The sequence below is a fragment of the Hyperoodon ampullatus genome (assembly GCF_949752795.1).
Source record: "Hyperoodon ampullatus genome assembly, chromosome: X".
NCBI lineage: Eukaryota > Metazoa > Chordata > Mammalia > Artiodactyla > Ziphiidae > Hyperoodon > Hyperoodon ampullatus.
Window position 1 is genome coordinate 70,523,334 of NC_136913.1, and position 19,530 is coordinate 70,542,863.

Here is a 19,530-nt window from a genome sequence, read left to right on the forward strand (position 1 = left end):
CATTCACTATTACAGGTATTAATAGATACCATGGGGAGACTGAGTTAACTTCAAGGATAGGTGGATTTTTATTCCTTTTTGGATTCTATCTGTGGAAACTGGCAACACTTAAAATAGATTTACTCCACTAACATCACTATGAAACTCAAATTCATGTACTCACGGAAAGGGTAATAGAACTTATCACTCCTCTACCAAAACTCCTATAGTACTTAAAGGCTGAACTACTTAGGACCATGTCATATGATGTATTGTTTGGTTTGCATTCTAATGATTATACTACATGTCTTACCTTCCCCAAGGGTCTTATAAGTAATTAAAAGACAAATATGTTCAAAATCTAACTTACTCACTACCCAGTCCCCTCCATAAGAGAAAGTCTTCATCTCTTCCAGCACTCCCTGTTTCAGGAACCTCCTTTCTGCTTTTAAAATTTAAAATTTTACCTCCTAAATGTCTCTCTAATGTGTGAGCTTCTTTCTTCCACGGCCAGAGCCATTGTTAATGCCATTATCTCCCACATGGGCTAGCACAGTAATATCCTAATTTGACTTTCTGCTTCATTCTGGCACCCACCCATCAGTCCTCTACACCTCAGCCAAAGTAATGTTCTAAAAATACAAATCTATTATATCACTTCACCAATGCTTGCTTAAAACCCCTTAAAGGCCTCTCTTTTGTGCCTGTGTGAACTGACCCATATTTAACTCTCTTGCCTGATCTCCCATGTCTTCCTTGTAATTTCTGTACTCCCTCCATACTAGATATTCAATTACTCAAAAGTACCATGTTTCCTCCTATTACAAACTTTTTCTCTACTTAGGAAATTATTAACCTTTCCTCCTCAAAACTTTAGCACCTATTTATCCCAAAGATCTCATCTCAAGGAAGACATCCCTTACTCCTCAGAGCAGGTAAAATCTCTCTCTTATATGTTTTCACAACACTATGGACCTCTCTGCCAGTTGGAATTTTACAGTTATTTATGTGATTCTTTGATTAATGTATGCTTTCTAGCCAACAACAAAAAACATTTAATTTCCAGAAGGGAAATATAGTAACTGTTTTTGTTAGTACAGTGCCTTGCATATAGTAAGTGCTCAATAAATGTTTGCTGAATTAATGAATGAATCAAGTGTTTAATATTTATCTTCATAGTGATTAGCATTATCAAACACAATGCTGCAAACATAGTAAGGGCATTATCAATTCATTTGAACCCATGGCTTGATGTTGGACCTTAGTTTGAACAACGACAACAAAAAGGTCAGGATTTCCACATTTGCTTTGCAATCAGAAACTAAAATTTGGAGTTTTAAATTTTAAGAAACAGGAAATTCAAGAGAATACAATGTCCAGAAGTGTTGAAAATGTAGATAAATGAGAACATCAAATCAGACACAGTAGATGTCCTTTTACTCAAAAAAAAAAAAATCAAAAAGTGGAACATCTGGTTTAATATATCCTTGGTAAACGATGAGTTTACACCTTTAACATACATGAATTCCCAAGTTTCAAAGACCTAGAATAGGATAAGTAAAAAGAAAACATGCAACACTAAAACTATACTATATACCTACATTTTATTTTGAAGATTTAGAATATACTTTAAGATCTTACAGTGCCCCAGAAACATCACTATAAACACCAGTTATCACTGCCTTCCAGACTGCCTGTTTAGAGCCACTTAATGAAATATTCCAGTTAAGAGAGCATATCTCAAAGCTTTCCCAAAGCAATAGGTCTAGTTATGACTGGAAGGAAGGATCTGAGGGTGATCTTCATTCACATATATGCATGCTCCTTCATTCACAGGTGTCAAAACAGAATACACATGGGTGTGTATTTGTACACATTCATATTTGCATTTGGCAGAAAGATGGACACCCTCCAAAAGGTCTGGTCTGCAGATGGTTATTGCATTTCTAGTTGCCAAACCCTAATGGTCAGGCATTATGAGAAAAATTTTAATGTCTATTCTGATTTTTATACAATGTTAGGGTGTCTCCTTCCTCCATTTATTACTCTAAAGTTAATCAAATTCAATATGGTTTCATTTAGTTATCATTTCCAAAGCTATTAGTAGAGAAAGTGAAATGTATCAGCTGAGCCATGAATATGAAAAAAAATGTAAAGGAAGACCAATGTTTAATTAGGACCAATTAAAATGAAAGAAAACCTAGTACAGTATCTTTCATTTGATGTTTACTTAACATACAACATTGTGTAGAAACATTGACAAAGGAAAGACATTTTGAGGCAGAAAATGTATTTCAACAAACACATATGAAAACCTATTATATAAAAAGTTTGCAGTAAATGGGGCCAGTGTTTTAACAACTGAATTGTGAGTATTAGGTGAAATATTCAGGTTTAACTGAGGTAGAATTCATTTTATTTTCTTCCACAATGGGACTTTGGAGAGTTGATTAGTTCATCTAAAGAGTCACAGTGATCTATCTATCTACCTGGATTTTTTTGCCCCCTCCTTCCAGGTGGCTCTAAGTATTGGCTACTTTATATTCTTAGCTGAACCCATATCATATGTTCTAATACACAAACAATGTTGCCTCATTTGCCCAATATCCCCCAACCCACTCTCTCATCAGACTAGTTGGAGCCCCCAAAATGAATAGGCATGGGACTTCCCTGGTGGCACAGTGGTTAAGAATCTGCCTGACAATGCAGGGGACATGGGTTCGAGCCCTGGTCCAGGAAAATCCCATATGCCATGGAGCAACTAAGCCTGCACAGCACAAACACTGAGCCTGCACTCTAGAGCCCGCAAGCCACACTACTGAACCCACACGCCACAACTACTGTAGTCCACACACCTAGGGCCCATGCTTCTCAACGAGAAGCCACTGCAATGAGAAACCTGCACACGACAACGAAGAGTAGCCCCCACTTGCCGCAACTAGAGAAAGCCTGCATGCTGCAATGAAGACCCAATGAGGCCTAGAGCCAGAGAGTAGGAGTAGTGTTGGCAGTGAATGGCAACAAGGTTAACTAACCTTACTTCTAGGGAAGAGACAAATGCAAGACTTCTACATAGAGTTTACAAAACTATTTTGGTCATTAATATCTCCTGACTCCCACACACATCCAGAGACCACTGCCATGGTCTCAATGTTTGTGTCCACCCCAAATTCACATGTTGAAATTCTTAGGATGGAGCCCTCATAAATGAGATTAGTATTCTTATGAAAGAGATCCCACAGAGATCCCTCTCCCCTTCCAACATGTGAGGACACAGCAGGTAGGCACCAATTACAAACAAGGAAAAAGGACTTCACCAAAATGTGACCATTTTGGCGCCATGATCTTGGACTTCCCAGCATCCAAAACTATGAGAAATAAATTTATGTTGTTTGTAAGGCACTCTGTCTATGGCATTTGGTTATAGAAGCACAAATGGAGTAAGACAACCAAACAAGTAAGCTATTAACTTTCTGGGACCTTGTAGATTTATGAAGATCTGCATTCATTTTTATGTAGCAGTTACAGTAGCTTCCAATATATTGGGTTTGATAATATTAGAACTGAGCATCTTGAATTCAGTTTGCTCTTTAGAGAATGCTGGAAGACCTGATAAAGATTTTGAACTTTACTCACTATGTTACTGTTTTTCAAAGTGTGGTAAAGGAAATTCATACCTTAGGGTCACCTGAAAGCTAGTGAAAATTCAGATAATTGAGCTCTATCCCATGTCATATATCATAACCCTAGGGGTGGGGTTGAGTCATCGACATTTTAGAAAGCTACTTAGGTGGTACTGATGCATAGTAGAAGTTGACTACCTCTTCTTGGCAATTGGAGGAGGGTAAGTAGAATATTCCCAACCAGATTTTGACTTTGATGTGAAGAAAAAATTGGAAAGGGGAGAAATTAGGATCATGGAGACCAGTTAAGTGTCTATTTCAATGATCTAAGTGAGAGATTATGAAGGCCTGAACATTTCAGAGGTGGAATCAAAACAATTTTGTAGTGTAATTTGACCATGGTTCAAATTTTCATAGAAGTAAAATCATGGATTAAATCATATCTGAGTATATGTAGTAGTATCTTCATAAAGTAGAATAAGGAAGGATTGTTCAACTAAGTGTCTCCTTGAGCTACACATTATTCTAAGTACAACAATTGTACTTAAAATACAGTAACAGATTCAATTAAAAGTATTTGAGGCAGAAGATCTTAAATCCCTCCCTCCTATAATCTACATTAATGACAGGACTGGGTATATGCATAACCAGTAAAAGAGAACAGGACACAAGCAAATTGTCCATAATCTCCACTCTTAATATCAATCTTGATTTTGAATAGACTATAGCTGGTATCTACCCTTAAGTGCTTTGCAGGTGATAGCATAGCTCTATTCACTTTAAGGACAATTTTTTAAAACTAAATTACTACTACTGGACTGGCTAAAACTTCCTTAGAGTTAAGATCAACAGAATTCCTTAGAGGAAGCTCATGGATTATTACAGCTGTGTAAATCTGTTCTATAATCTGTGTAAATTATCTTCTAATGCATTGTATTTTACATGTATTATGGAAAAAGAGGCAGTAGAGAAGAGCTGCTGCCCACCATAAAACTGTACTACCAGATTTCAAGTGGTACTACCTAAAATCTGGTAAAGAGTGTCCTTTATTTGATTCCAGTCCTATTTCTCTGAAAGAATGGCTTTCTTAAATTCAATTGTGACAGTGATGAATTTTGCCATTTCTCCTCCAGGACATGAAATCTCTTCCTTGAACACTAGGTCTTTACCAAGGTCCTAATACCTATAGATTACCTTCCCTGAGGCCAGATTTCTAACTGCTTATTTGCATCTCCAAATGTCAACTGTTCCCAACTTCCCCACTGCTGTGGTCAGATGACATACCAAGGTATGCTCTTATTCCATGTTGTATTTCTCTGTTGCCAACTGCCTTATTAGACTCTTCCCCTTCTTTAAACAAGTTTTGCCAGGAGTCTGGATTTTCTCTGAAGAATTGTTCCTTTTAAATGAGTATTGCAAAGTGGTGCTGGGAAAACTGTACAGCTACAGGTAAAAGAATGAAATTAGAACACTTCCTAACACCATACAAAAAAATAAACTCAGAATGGATTAAAGACCTAAACGTAAGGCCAGACACTATAAAACTTTTAGAGGAAAACATAAGCAGAACACTCTATGACATAAATCACAGCAAGATCCTTTTTGACACACCTCCGAGAAAAAGGGAAATAAAAACAAAAATAAACAAATGGGACCTAGTGAAACTTAAAAGTTTTTGCACAGCAAAGGAAACCATAAACAAGATGAAAAGACAACCCTCAGAATGGGAGAAAATATTTGCAAATGAAGCAACTGACAAAGGATTAATCTCCAAAATATACAACCAGCTCATGCAGTTCAATGTCAAAAACAACAACAACAAAAAAAAAACAATCCAAAAATAGGCAGAAGACTTAAACAGACATTTCTCCAAAGAAGATACACAGATTTCCAACAAACACATGAAAGTATGTCAACATCACTAATCATTAGAGAAATGCAAATCAAAATTACAATGAGGTATCACCTCACACCAGTCAGAATGGCCATCATCAAAAAGTCTACAAACAATAAATGCTGGAGAGAGTTTGGAGAAAAGGGAACCCTCTTGCACTGTTGGTGGGAATGTAAATCGATACAGCCAATATGGGGAACAGTATAGAGGTTCCTTAAAAAGCTAAAAATAGAACTACCCCACAACCCAGCAATCCAACTACTGGGCATATACCCTGAGAAAACCATAATTCAAAAAGAGTCATGTACCACAATGTTCATTGCAGCTCTATGTACAATAGTCAAGGCATGAAAGCAACCTAAATGTCCACTGACAGATGAATGAATAAAGATGATGTGGCACATATATACATGGAATATTACTCAACCATAAAAAGAAAGGAAATTGAGTTATTTGTTGTGAGGTGGATGGACTTAGAGTCTGTCATAGAGAGTGAAGTAAGTCAGAAAGATAAAAATAAATACTGTATGCTAACACATATATATGGAATCTAAAGAAAATAATAATAATAAATTGTTCTGAAGAGCCTAGGGGCCGGACAGGAATAAAGACACCGATGCAGTGAATGGACTTGAGGACACGGGGAGGGGGAAGGGTAAGCTGGGACGAAGTGAGAGAGTGGCATGGACTTATATATACTACCACATGTAAAATAGATAGCTAGTGGGAAGAAGCTGCATAGCACAGGGAGATCAGCTCCGTGCTTTGTGACCACCTAGAGGGGTAGGATAGGGAGGGTGGGAGGGAGACGCTAGAGGGAGGAGATATGGGGATATATGTATATGTATAGCTGATTCACTTTGCTATAAAGCAGTAACTAACACACCACTGTAAAGCAATTATAGTCCAATAACGATGTTAAAAGAAATGAGTATTGCATGTTTGAGCAGCTAATACTATAATAATAGTAAAAGCTGATTTACTTATTTCCTTACTACAGACATTGGCCTTTTTAACTCATAAACAACCAAATTGTGTATATACTTTTTTTCTGAGTTTATAGGTGAGAAAACTAATACTTATAGATTTTAGCTAGTTAGTATAAGTAACAGAACTAAGAATTAGTCTAACTTCAGCTTCCATTTCCTTCTAGTCAGCCCCATTCCATTTTGGTAATTGTGGCATTCCCATCTTGTCACAAGATGTGATGGGTAAGTATTAAATCTTAAATTTAATATCATCTGGCATCCCTAAACTGAAACACACACACACACACACACTTTTCTGAGTTCTTTATTTTAGTGGACCAATTAGAACACTCAAACATCCTTTATTCCAATTTGGAAATTGGGACCTCATTGTCTTTCTGTCTTGATATTTTATTAAATTCCGTCTAAGATTTAGTCATTTCCTGGAGAAAAAAACAAAAAGATTTGGCAAATAATACAGCTATCTTAAGAATAAATGCCCATGATCCCAAGAGTAATCCAACTGTATAATTGCTATGAATTACAAAGATGCCTAAAAAGTTCTGACCCAGATTCAAATAAGAATATAGGTCTCCAAAATAAAAGTGGGTGCATATATCAACAATATATAAATGTATATTTGAGTGGGCTCAAAGAAAATAATTAAAGTTGGTATGTATGTATATATGGAGAAAAGGAGCTAGCATCTTCTAAAATCCAAACAAATTCAGAGTCCTCATTGAATTTGAAAAATAACATTTCAGATAGTGGCATTTCTAGTTTTACATTCTTCTGCAATTTTGCTGCTGAGTCACAGCTACATCCAACCACTCCAATTCTGCTATTTGTTTGGTCCAGTTATTTTGTGTGACTTTTCTTTGTGAAGTGAACAATAACAATTATTGTAATTTTTCAGCAATATCTATGAATATGCATAGTAGGTGACAGGTTTATGGTACTTCTAGACCAAGGTTTCACAACAGTGTCACTGTTGACATATGGAGCCAGACAATTCTTTGTTGTTGGGAGTTGTCCTCTATATTGTAAATGTTTAGCATCATCAGTGGCCTCTACCCATTAAAAGCCAAACAACATCTTGCCTCACAGCTGTGATATTCAAAAATGTCTCTAGACATTGCCAAATATCCCCTGGAAGACAATATAAATCCCAGTTGAGTACCACTGCTCTGGACAGAAAATTATCAGTCACTTACATTTCTTAAATTACTCCTTCAACAAATTCTCTCTCCCTTCCAATGGAGTAATAGGTTTTCTATGGCCCAATACTGGTTGCTGGTTGGAAATTTTGGAGTACAGTTGAAGTATGAGAGCTTTGAAACTCTGTGGAGTGGATCTTTCTTACTATTAATTCAACTTGAATTTTAAGTAAAGCCATAAATATTAATTTGAGTGTTTATTCTATGTTCCCAGCCATGGAGACACACACACACACACACACACACACACACACACAGAATAAATAAATATACAGTTTGTGTCTTCTATGTCCATGGCCACATCTCCATTCATGACTGCATTTGTGTGATTCAAAAACAACTATTTAATATACTAAAACATATTAAATAAGACATTTAAAAATATTTATTTGTTTCTCCCCTTATCGTTTTATCTGTCAAATACTTCCCTGAGATTCAACTGTGGCGGGGATGGAGAAGGGAGTCCTTCATGGTGAAATCATTCAGCTGCTTAGCCCAACAGCATAAATTTGATCTTGTAATTAGTATTCAACTCAGCATCTTGGACAGAAACCAGTGTTACAGCCAAGAGGTGGTTTAAATCACATAAATCATAGATCAATGACAGAACTTGAAGCACTGGATAGATTACAAAAGTAAAGCTTTAGTTAAAAATAGATTAACTGTTTCCCTGCAGGAATCCTTTAATCCTCCCAAAATGTATAAACAAATAATATTAGTTCTAATCGTTTTGGGGAGCATATGCATATAATGTAAGTTGAAATATATTTTCCCTTCACAACCACATTGATGCTTTGGAAATGTAGAAATGTATGTGCACTCCCTACCCATGAAAATAACCCACATGTCTAAGAATTTGGTTTTGCATAAGAGCCACAGAATACATTTGTTATAGTAGCAACTGTACAATAGTGATGTGAAAGCTGTTTTACATTACTTTATGTGGATCAGATATTTAACTTAAAACTCAAACCAAAAATTGTGTTTTTATTTCTTAAAAAACAATGGATATATTTCAGTCTGAATCTTTTAACTACCAAAGTGTATATAGATTGTAAATTTACATAAATAAAAGTACTAAAAATGGTAGGTTGTATGAGTTGTATGGTAAGAAATAATCCTGTTACTAAGTAATCATCTCATTAGCGCTTTCCTCTAATTCTTCTTTTAGAATTCAGAATTATTCAAACCTATAAAAAAAACAACTTGCAATAATTTAAATATATACATATTTAAATATGTCATATAATAAAGTGCCCAATAAAATTGAGAATTCAATTTTAAGTGTCATTAAATATTCTTTTTTTTTTTTTTTTTTGAAATCTGAGCCCTTCTACTTTAAACTAGAAATAGCTTTTCTGACACTGAGGAACATACCCACAGTAAAAAAAGGAAAGTTTTTGTAATACAATTCCAGACCACCAAAATAATTAAATAGATAAGATGCAGACAGAGTTTAAATAATTACCCTGTCACTTTAGACACTCTTTCTTATAGTAGGTAAATTAGGTTGCAGATTAAATTTGTTGTAAATATGAGCAAATATAATGAAAAAAGGCAAAATGGTACAACTAAATTTTACAAATGTTACTCTAAATGAACGAAAATGAATTAAAATTTTCTGGTATGTACCAATTACAGAATTAGTATCAACATATCAAAAATGTCTTTGTGTTAAAATGAAAACATGTAAGTAATTTTTTTCACTTGTTTTCCTCTCTAATTTTATACTTAGGAAATACTCTTGTGGCTCGTCTTTATAAGGAAAATGCAAATACCTCCAGATCATAATTACATTAATAAATAAAGGTTAAAAAAAACAAACAAACAAAACTCTACCTTCAGCAACATAGCTTTCTCTGTGTGTGTATTTTAAAAATATCTGTACTCAAAGGGGGACATTCAATTTCACAGTGCTTCTACTAATAGCTACATAAAAATAAAATGTCTAGAAGTCAAAGTTGGTAAGAACGTATGCTGCTATCTGCTGCTTCACTATATGTTGTTCACTACCTAGGCAAGTTAGATTTATTGTTCTATATTTATGTTTCTGAAAGAATCATGTGAAATTCAGAGCATATCCCTGGTGTTTGTTTTATGTAAATCCAAAATTAATAAATAAGAATAAAATGAGTATTTTCATATGAAATTGTATATTTTCTTTTTGCATCCAAAGTGAAAGTGCCTGAGCCTGCTTGTGGTTACCTTACTCCAAATTATATTAGTTTTCAATCTGTGTACAGTAATCAAAATTTTAACATCCATCTAAAAGTGCAGTGTATGCAAATAGATTCATTATATTAGAAATCTTTGGTCATATTCCGAGAGATCCACTTAAGGAATATTAAATATTCACAGGGTACTCAATGCTCCATCAATTGGTCACAAGTCACAAAATCTTCTTTTGATAATTTTAGATGGTAATTTTTCAATGTCTCTACTGTTTAGATATATTTAGTGGACAATGTAAACAATAGACACTCAAATTCAAAAGAAAAAATAATTTTCCAAAAATGCAAGTAACATCTAAGGGAAAAGGGAAAAAGTCCACAGTAGAATAGAATCTAACATTTCAAGGCGTGAACAGACATTCAGAATGGGCACTTGAAATATTTCTTTTCAACCATTAGGAATGAATGTTCTGGAGTGACATAAGTTTATAGCACTTAAGTCTTCTTTCAATGCAGTTTATAAGAAGTAAAAGGATGTCACACTGCCTTCAGTATTCACCTGATGAAACATGTGATACATTAAATGAATGAAGCAGAAAATGCAGCCATAAAAGTTCATCATTTCATCCAGTGATGTTATTATGTCAGTTTCTAAGTCAAAAATTTTATTCAAAATGGAAATAGCTAATGTATCATTGAGAAAATATTTCAAAGGGATTCAGACTCTCAAATACGTGTACATTTTAATGAGTCTGGAAAACAAATATTTTATAAGGAAAAAGTAAAAGAAGAGAGAAGAGTTTGGGAAACTCTATCAGATCTGTTGCAAACTAATGGAATTTTTAAATACCACCTAATGCAAAGAGTACTCTATAGCTAGTCATAAGATTAAAAGCTTTTCAAGTTGTTATCTTGGGAAATTTCTTTCAAGGAAATTACTACAAAGCCTTGTTTTAGTACGTTCCCCTACTGTGCTTCCCACTGTGTTTTTTTAATAAGGAAAGCTATCCATCCATAGAGGTGTATCCTGTTCTCCATGCTTCAGTGTCTAACAGCAGGCAGATACAGTAGACACTCGGGTGTTTTGACTCTAATTTTCACACCATAATGTTGATGCCTGCTTTTGCTGACTGATGCATGTGTATTCATGGTTGTTTAATTATGAGTGGGCACAGATTTTCCCCACCCCATAAACTCTTCTCTTTCCAGTCACCCTCAGCCTAAACAATATATAATCTAGGCTGTCTCTTTGTAAATAAGGTAATCATAACACAACAAGTCAGCCTATATTGTTCAAATTATTGAAAAACAAATTCAATTGTATATAATCAAATTATTTTATTATTAATATATCAAAAGTAAATGTCAGAAGTTATTTTAAAATTCTAAATTATTAATTTTTATTCTATATTTTCAAATTATGCAGAAAAATGTCTGTCAAATAAAAAAGATCATTGAAAAAGTATTATGAAGAACTCAGAGTATCTTATCAAAATTTGCTCTCATAGCATATAAATTCAGACTATCCTAATTAAATTAACAAAGAAGGAAATATTATCTTTAATACATAAGGATTTTTTTGTTTGTTAAAGTTGAAACACAAACTGTCTTGTTTTGGAAAAAGAAAAAAGAATATAGACCTCTTTTATGAAACAAAATCACAAAATAGATTTTTGCTCAAAACAAGAACAAATAAATGTATACTGACATATAAGGAGAACTCCTATTGGACATTACACTTTCTAGGCAACCAACTATGGATTTGGCTATTTGAAGATTAGTTTATCCTGTCCTTAGAGATAATTTATTTTATTGGATAACAAGAACTAAATTCTTTATAAATTCTAAAATTCTCACATTCCCTAGAGTTGAGTATTGTTTTTAAAGACCCAGGTCTTTTAAAGACCCAGGTATGGCCACCAAGACTGGGGCAAACTTTCTTGTGACCAATTATTTTAACTACCAAGATGAGTTACAGCAAGAAGATGTGTACTTATTCTGATTAAATAAGTTCTTTAGAATTGATGCATACATTTTGTAAAAAGACCTACAAATTTGGAGAATTGACATGCTGTTTTCATACCCATGAATGAGTATATACTGACTCACTCTTCAATCAAGAAAAAATAATCTCTTGATAAATATAAAGCAATATTTTTCATGATTTTTTCTGATGTTTATAATCAATAATAACAGAAATACTTTGTTTAAAAAGAGTATTAAAATATTATCACATTCAAAGATCATCAATTGATTCTAATATTTTAATGCTTCAAATATCAAATAAATAGCAAGATTTTTGTTTCTTCAAGTATAAAGATTGAATTTTGCATATAATGAAATTAAAATTGGTTGATCAAAATGAGATTGTACAAAGACTAGTGGTATCGTGCTACCAGTATTGGGTTGTGCTGCATCCATGACAACAGAATGGAAGGTTGCTTTTAATACTATTATCTTACATACCCACAGCTGAATGCTAATGCAGCTATACTGAGAGAAATCGTTTCAGATCTGAAGCCACTGAACTTACACACACTTTACAGTGTGTACATATAGATTTGCAAATACAGAAAAGAATAGAAAGACATATGACAGCATGAAAATCTCTCAAAATATCATTATTTCTAAATGTACTTAGATGTGCTATGTACATCATCAAACATTCAAGGAATATTTATTAATGCAAAAACAAATTCAGTAAAAAGGAACATTTTACTACTAGTTTGTTTTTGAGACCATAATCAGCAATGTAATAGAATATTCAATTTTCTTCTGCAGTGAAACTGAAAATCTATTACTTCTTCCAAATGAACAGTAACTCAAGAGAGTATTGTCTGATCTATCTTCAAAAAAAGCCAGAGAAAAGGGGAAGCAAAATGTAACTATGTATCTTTTACTGATTTGATAAAATAATGCCTAGCTGTCTTTTTTTAAATAAAACAAGAGGAATACAATACCCAAATTTTAGATTTATCTCTTCTCTTATTCTAAAGATGAGAATCTATTACTATATATAAATAGGTGATGATGAGGAAAATGACAGATAGATAGATAGATGATAGATAGATAGATAGATAGATGATAGATAGATAGATAGATAGATAGATAGATAGATAGATATAGAGTCCCTTGTCTGAAGCAATCCCATATTGAACTCGAAGTATCCAGGTGGCAGTAACTTACTAACTTCCATGACGAAACTTGGCTGCCTTATGATGGATACTCTAATTACATTGCTGTTAGCCATGCCATCTTCTCAGAAACTAGGAGAACCCTTCTGGAAATCCCTTTCCTATATGGTACTTCTTTTTTCTTCTCTAACAGAATGATTTCTGTGTCTACGCACAGGCAGTGTGAAATAGAAATTAAGGTTAATTCTATACATTATAAAAGAAAAAAGATACTTGGAAATTAGCCAACTAACTGGAATAATGCCTACTGTCAAATTAGAATATCCAGTACAGATAGATAAGCAAAAAGAAATACACACACATATTATGAGGTAAAGCTTGAATTATGCAGTATACAGCAGTGTTTCCAAACAACAACCTCATGAATTAGCCCAGAAAGTTAAATGTTAAGTTCCAAGTTTTCTTTTCACCTTGTCTACCTTGACAGTGGTTATACTGACATATTTAATAATAAATTTAGGTTACCCTGGCCTATGGAATAATTTTAAATGTGAAATATTGGTCTTGAATTCGGTATCAGATGAATTTGAAATTATCCTTTTTTCCTTTCACTTTGTTTTAGGAAATCCTTATTGTGTGGTTTAGGGAATTATTAGAATAACTCAGGAAAAGAAGGTGTTACTGAGTCAAAAGTGAGCAATTCGTCTTGCCTGGACATTTACACTGATTATGTTAAAGGATAATTACCCAGATTTTTTCTTCACTACTATACTAACATGGTCAAATTGTCCTACAAATTTAGCCCACATCCACATTAATTCATTCATTTTATCTCATTGATTAAATAAGTGTTTATCAAGCATTTATTGTGTGTGTCACTTAACTCATCAGATACTAAATTGTGTAATACTAAGTAGTTCATTATAGTATCATGGATTCTAGTGCCAAATTCTCTGAGTTCAAAATCCACTTCTACCACTTAATAGAGCTGTGTGGCTTTGCCTTATTTGCTTACCTTCTTTGTGCTTCTGTTTTCTCATCTGTAAAATGAAGATAATAATATTACTTATTCATAGGGTGTTTTAAGGATTAAATTAGGTAATTGGTGTAAAGCACTCAGCCCAAGAATTGTTATATAATAAATGCTAGAAGGTATTTGTTAGCATAATTATTCTTTATCCAGATGAATCACCAATAAAACATGTAAAGATTGGAACTACTGTACAGCCCAAAGATAACAAAGTTCACAGTCTTAAATAAAATTTTGATACAGGAGAGAACTGGAAAAAAATAAGAGGGAAATATGAGTCTCCCATATTAGAGAGACCGTAGGAAGGGTGGATTCAGATGGCTAATCATTTCAACCTTTATATCTTATTACTATAAATGACTAAAAAAGACTAATTGGAACAACAACAACAACGAGAAGCTTAAATTATAACATTTGATAGTCAAAATGCCACATTACTAAATAGAATGCTTTGTCTATTGTAACAAGTAAGGCTTCAGTTTTCACATCACAGTTAATTTTGTCTTTTTGTACGGGTCTTCCCCTTTCCTCCTACCTATCCACCAAATTTATATTTTCCTTCCTTTAATTCATTTTTCAAGACATATCTCATTTGGATCCTTTCCTCTCACTAGATTTACCTATTCTCTATCAGCTTAATTCTACACCCACCTTTCTACCTCAGTGTATCATTTTATTGAATTAAACAAAGAGATTTTTCTGGTTATACTATTAATAGCTAATATTCATAGAGCACTTGCTGTGTAGCAGCAAGCTAGCAATTTATAATTATCTTATTTAGTCTTTATAATGTCTCTATGGGATAAGTACTGTTATCATCATACTCATTTTATAGAAGAGGAAATTGAGGCTCAGAGATGATAAGTGATTGCACCTTTAGTGTTGAGAACATGTTTAAAAATTAATAAATTTTATGTGCCCCAATATAGTGAACTGTCCTTGTGGTACCTTAAGAAACGCTTAAAATGTTACTGTACATTTGCCATTATCTTTTCTCAAAAAATATGTTACCCTTATCTGCATCTTGTTGTATATAATGAACTAAATAATTTTCAATGTTACCACGATTACACTTTTTAGCTTTTGATTTGCTCATGAGTTCTCAAAGAATACATTATGTTAAGGAGAGGGGCATGAATAGGAAAAGGAACTATCAGATTCTAAAGATATCTGGGCTTCTTCTATAGTACACCAAAATATCTGGCTTATTGAAGTTATTCAATCGATTTTCAACATATTTTATAAAGTCTGCCAATATAATTCCTCACCTTTGAACCAGGACACATGATCCTATAGATATGAATGTAATTTTAGGGACAATAGGACACAATATTTGAAATTAGAACTGTTCTGGAAAATTTAGGGCATATGGTCACTATATCTGTATAACAAAACAAAACAAAAAAAACAAGTAGGACTGAATTGAGCAGATGTTTTAGCATCATGCAGACCCAGGCTTAATTTGTAAAGATTTTATGCATGTTTCAGGAAAGCACTGTGTAGCTGGGTTTTAAAATTGTTCTGTGCTGTCTGTTTAAAAGTGTTTAAAATATTCAGAACAACAAAAGGGTAGACCCCCCTGTGAGGAGCGATAGAGTTCTGAGAGGAAATGAGATTGGAAAATGTAGAGTTTGGTTAAAGTGATCCCTTATGATGTAAATAACCCATAAGGAGAAGGAAATGCTCCCTGAAGTTACTGGAAAAGAGAAATCCTAAAGTAGCCAACTCTCCTCAGTTTCTGGAGAGAACTTATATTTTTGAGCACAGAATATCAGTTCTCTAAATTCCAAGGCATTAAGCCTGACAAATCGACTTACTCTAGATTACATTATCAAATATCCAACAAGTGGTTCCAAATGAAAAGTCCGTCTAAGGTTTAAGCTTTCTAACTAAGGTTGAAGTGATCACCAAGATTTAGCATGGGTTCACTAATAGGTAATCCTGCCAAACTAAGCAAATCTTCCTTTTTGAGGTCTGTAGATTAGTAATCATCGTCTTTCTCTTCACAAACTGGAACCAACCCTTCCTTCCATTGACCCATCCAACTCTATTACCTAAACCTCTTTATAAACACTGTTTACTGTGCATTAAAGTCAATCATATTATAGCTTTTTATTAGACTGTAGGGTCTTTAAGGTCAATAGTCATCTTTGTATCCCATTGTTGTCTAGTAAATGCTAAAAAAAAATGGTTGTTGAATCAGTTGGAGGATGCTGTAGCTATAATGTAGCTTTATTTTAGCAAGGTCTTTGATAGTTTTCTGCAATATTCTTCTGAACAAGATGGAAAACATAAGTTATACGACAGCACTATTAGGTGAGGTTGCACCTGGGTGAACAATCCTACAAAGAATATGATTTAATGAATCCATATTACCCTGGGAGAAATTCCCTGTCCTGTTCAATATTTATAGATAATTTAAACAAAGATATTAATGGCTTGTTGTTCAACTCAATGGATGAAAAAAATCTAAGAGATAAAGCAGTGTTCAAAAATCTAGAAGCTTAGACAAAGACTAACACGTTGGAAAATGGACAGAAAAGATGTAAGTTCTCTACTAAAGACTGATTAAAAGTCAATTGTGCAAGTACAGACTAAATTTAATTGTTAACTGTGTAAACTAGAAGACCTCAAGATTATGTACAAGATTAAAGGAGCCAACAATAGAAAAGAAGACAAATAAATCACTCAGGTGGTATGGGAGTCAGCATAAAGTAGAAGTTTATATACCCATTTTTGAATTAAGCACACTTGAGTTCAAATCTGCCATCTATTAGTTATGAATTCGTGAACATCTTCTTCAATATCTCAGGTTCTCAGTGTCTTAATCTATGAAATGGGAATAATAAAAGTACCTACCTCATAGTGTTGTGTTGAGGATTAAATTTTAGGTAATCCATATAAAAGGCATAGGAGTTTTTGACACATAGTAATCACTCAAAATAATGATAGTCCAAGGCAGGGTAAAAAGTAAGTCTGGACAAAAGTTATCCTTTCTCAATCTGCACTGCTCAGAAAAAAAAAAAAAAAAAAAAAAAAGAACCTCTAACATTATTCCTCTTTTTGATTCATTTTTTGAGGAATGTTGACTAACTGGAGACCATGTAGTAAGAGCCCATTTAATGGATTCTAAAGGATTCGTTAATGCTCTCAAATAAAGAATTAAGAGATATTGGAAGGCAGGGGAGCATGATTGTATTTTCTTAAGTGTTGAAATGCCATCTTGTAAAATAGGAGTTAAATTTGTTCTATATGGTGTCATATGGAAGAAAAATAAAGAACTATAGTTGTGAATAACAAAGAGGCAAATACTTTCATATTAAGGCACATTTTAAACAATGTTATCAGAGAATAAATTAAGCTGCCTTATAAAAAATAAATGAGTTCCTCATTTTGAAGGTATCCAAGCAGAAGCTCAGTAAATTCTTGTTAAGGATGCTGAAAAATAGATTCCTATACTGGTAGGGCCAGGGCGTTTCCAGTTCTAACATTCTCTGACTCTATAGAACAGAGACTGTTTTCATATGAAGAAAAAAAAAATTACTTTGGACTACAAATTTTTTAACTTCCATATTATTTATCCACACAACCAAACTGACCAATAAGGGCTAAGGGTGGCAAGTGGCTAAAGATAACACAGGGGGTTGACCTATATACATCTGCATAGTATAGTGGAAGGAACACAGGTCTGGGAAAACTATGTATCAATTACCTCTTTATCTTTAATGAGATATCTACTTTTATTGGGTCTCAGTTTTCTATCCCTAAAAGCAGTTTGGAGTATATGGTCTTTAAGGGCCCTTTCATCTCTTATAGTACCCTATTCAGTCTTGGAGCATCATTTACCTATGCATCATTGATAGCCAACAAAAACTATTAAAAAAATCAAAATAAGTCAAGTATTTGACTAGCCTATATCCTTCATTAGTGCTGAACCCATTCATTTCAACCTACACGTTAAGGAAGAATTTTTAATAGCGAATGGTGCTACCAAAACTCCTAGTCACATAGTTGCCATACTTGTTTTTCATTACTGAGATATTATGTACCATTAGTGTGTGGGGAGTAACTTTTTCCCAGTCACAACGCATCTCTGCAGGAATTCAGAAAGAAAAATGAAAAACATAAATGCTTCCAATGTTTGTAATATGAGTAAAAGAACAGCATGATGATAAACATAAAAAAATTATATTATTTAATATTAGGAAAATAAATTGTAAATTTGAAGATATCCCCTATTACATATTCTGCACATATTTGTTCTCTCTTTCTCTCTCAAGTTCCTTAAAACATATATTAGTTGCAATCAGTTCTGCAACCTTGGTGTCCCATTGTTTCTTTCTTCTTTGGGAAAAAAATGGCAGCTTTTCTTGTCCCTCACCTACCTCTAGTAACAAATTAATCAGTCACTGGGAGTCAACAGGGATTTTTATTTTCCATTTTAAAAGCCTTCGACCCAAGGAATTAGCACTTTGGACTGTTGCCAAGGGGAAACCAATCTCCAAGAAAACAAAAGAAGGTCTAGAGGTTGGAATAAAGGCTTTAGTTTTTGCTAAATGGCCCAAGGTGGCACAACATCTGACCTTCTGATGACCCCATTGAGTACAGATGGGTTATAAGTGAAGGCATCTTCTATCTATACACTCTGGCTACACTCATATTTCTAAATGAGCACCATGAAGAAATGCCATTATTGTTAATGTTCTTTTTCCAGATCTACATTGCAGATAATACCCATCCTTCCGCTTGATCAGTTCTACAAAGAGAAATTTGAAGCAGGAAGCTGGTGAGCTCATTTTCCAGTTCAGAAATTCTTAAAAGAAATTAGCCCCTAGTTAGGTAGATATTTTACTGTAAATTAATTTTAGATACTGTAAGAAATGACCTCAGATACTGCCCCATCTGTTTCTTTTGACAACAGTCTTGCTGTTTGAAGTAGTTCCTCAAATTTCACCAGCTCATGGAGAAGAGTTTCTTCTTGGATAGTTCCCAAAAGAATCTCCACACCAACAAATATTGTCATTAGCTATCCAGAAGGTATGAAAATTCATCAGGGATTCCTCCTTCCAGCTGGGTAAAACTTGGGAGGTGCATATATTAAAACACTGCCAAGTCTATAAATCTAAACATTTTTGTTAAGTTTCAAACAATATTGCAACCACCTTCTGTGCAGTAAATTTCACTTTCAGTCTTCTTAAAATCTGAAGGATATTTAGGAACATAAATATATTTCTACTTATTAATGTAGTAAAAATGTAAATGTGAAGAGGCAGAGAGTGTGGGAAAATCGTGTAATGGGAAGTTAGTCATTCTATCATTTAGTCTGTGGCCAGTTTGCTCTGTTGACTAAATCATGACATTAATGAGACTATGGTGACAACTCTTATCTCTACGAGGGCCAATTAACATCACTTCTCTTCAATAACATAAATTGCAACTATCATCTTAGTGAACCAAAGGCAAACACCTAAATTTGTCACAAGAAAAAACAAGTTAGTGTGACTGGTTCAGTGC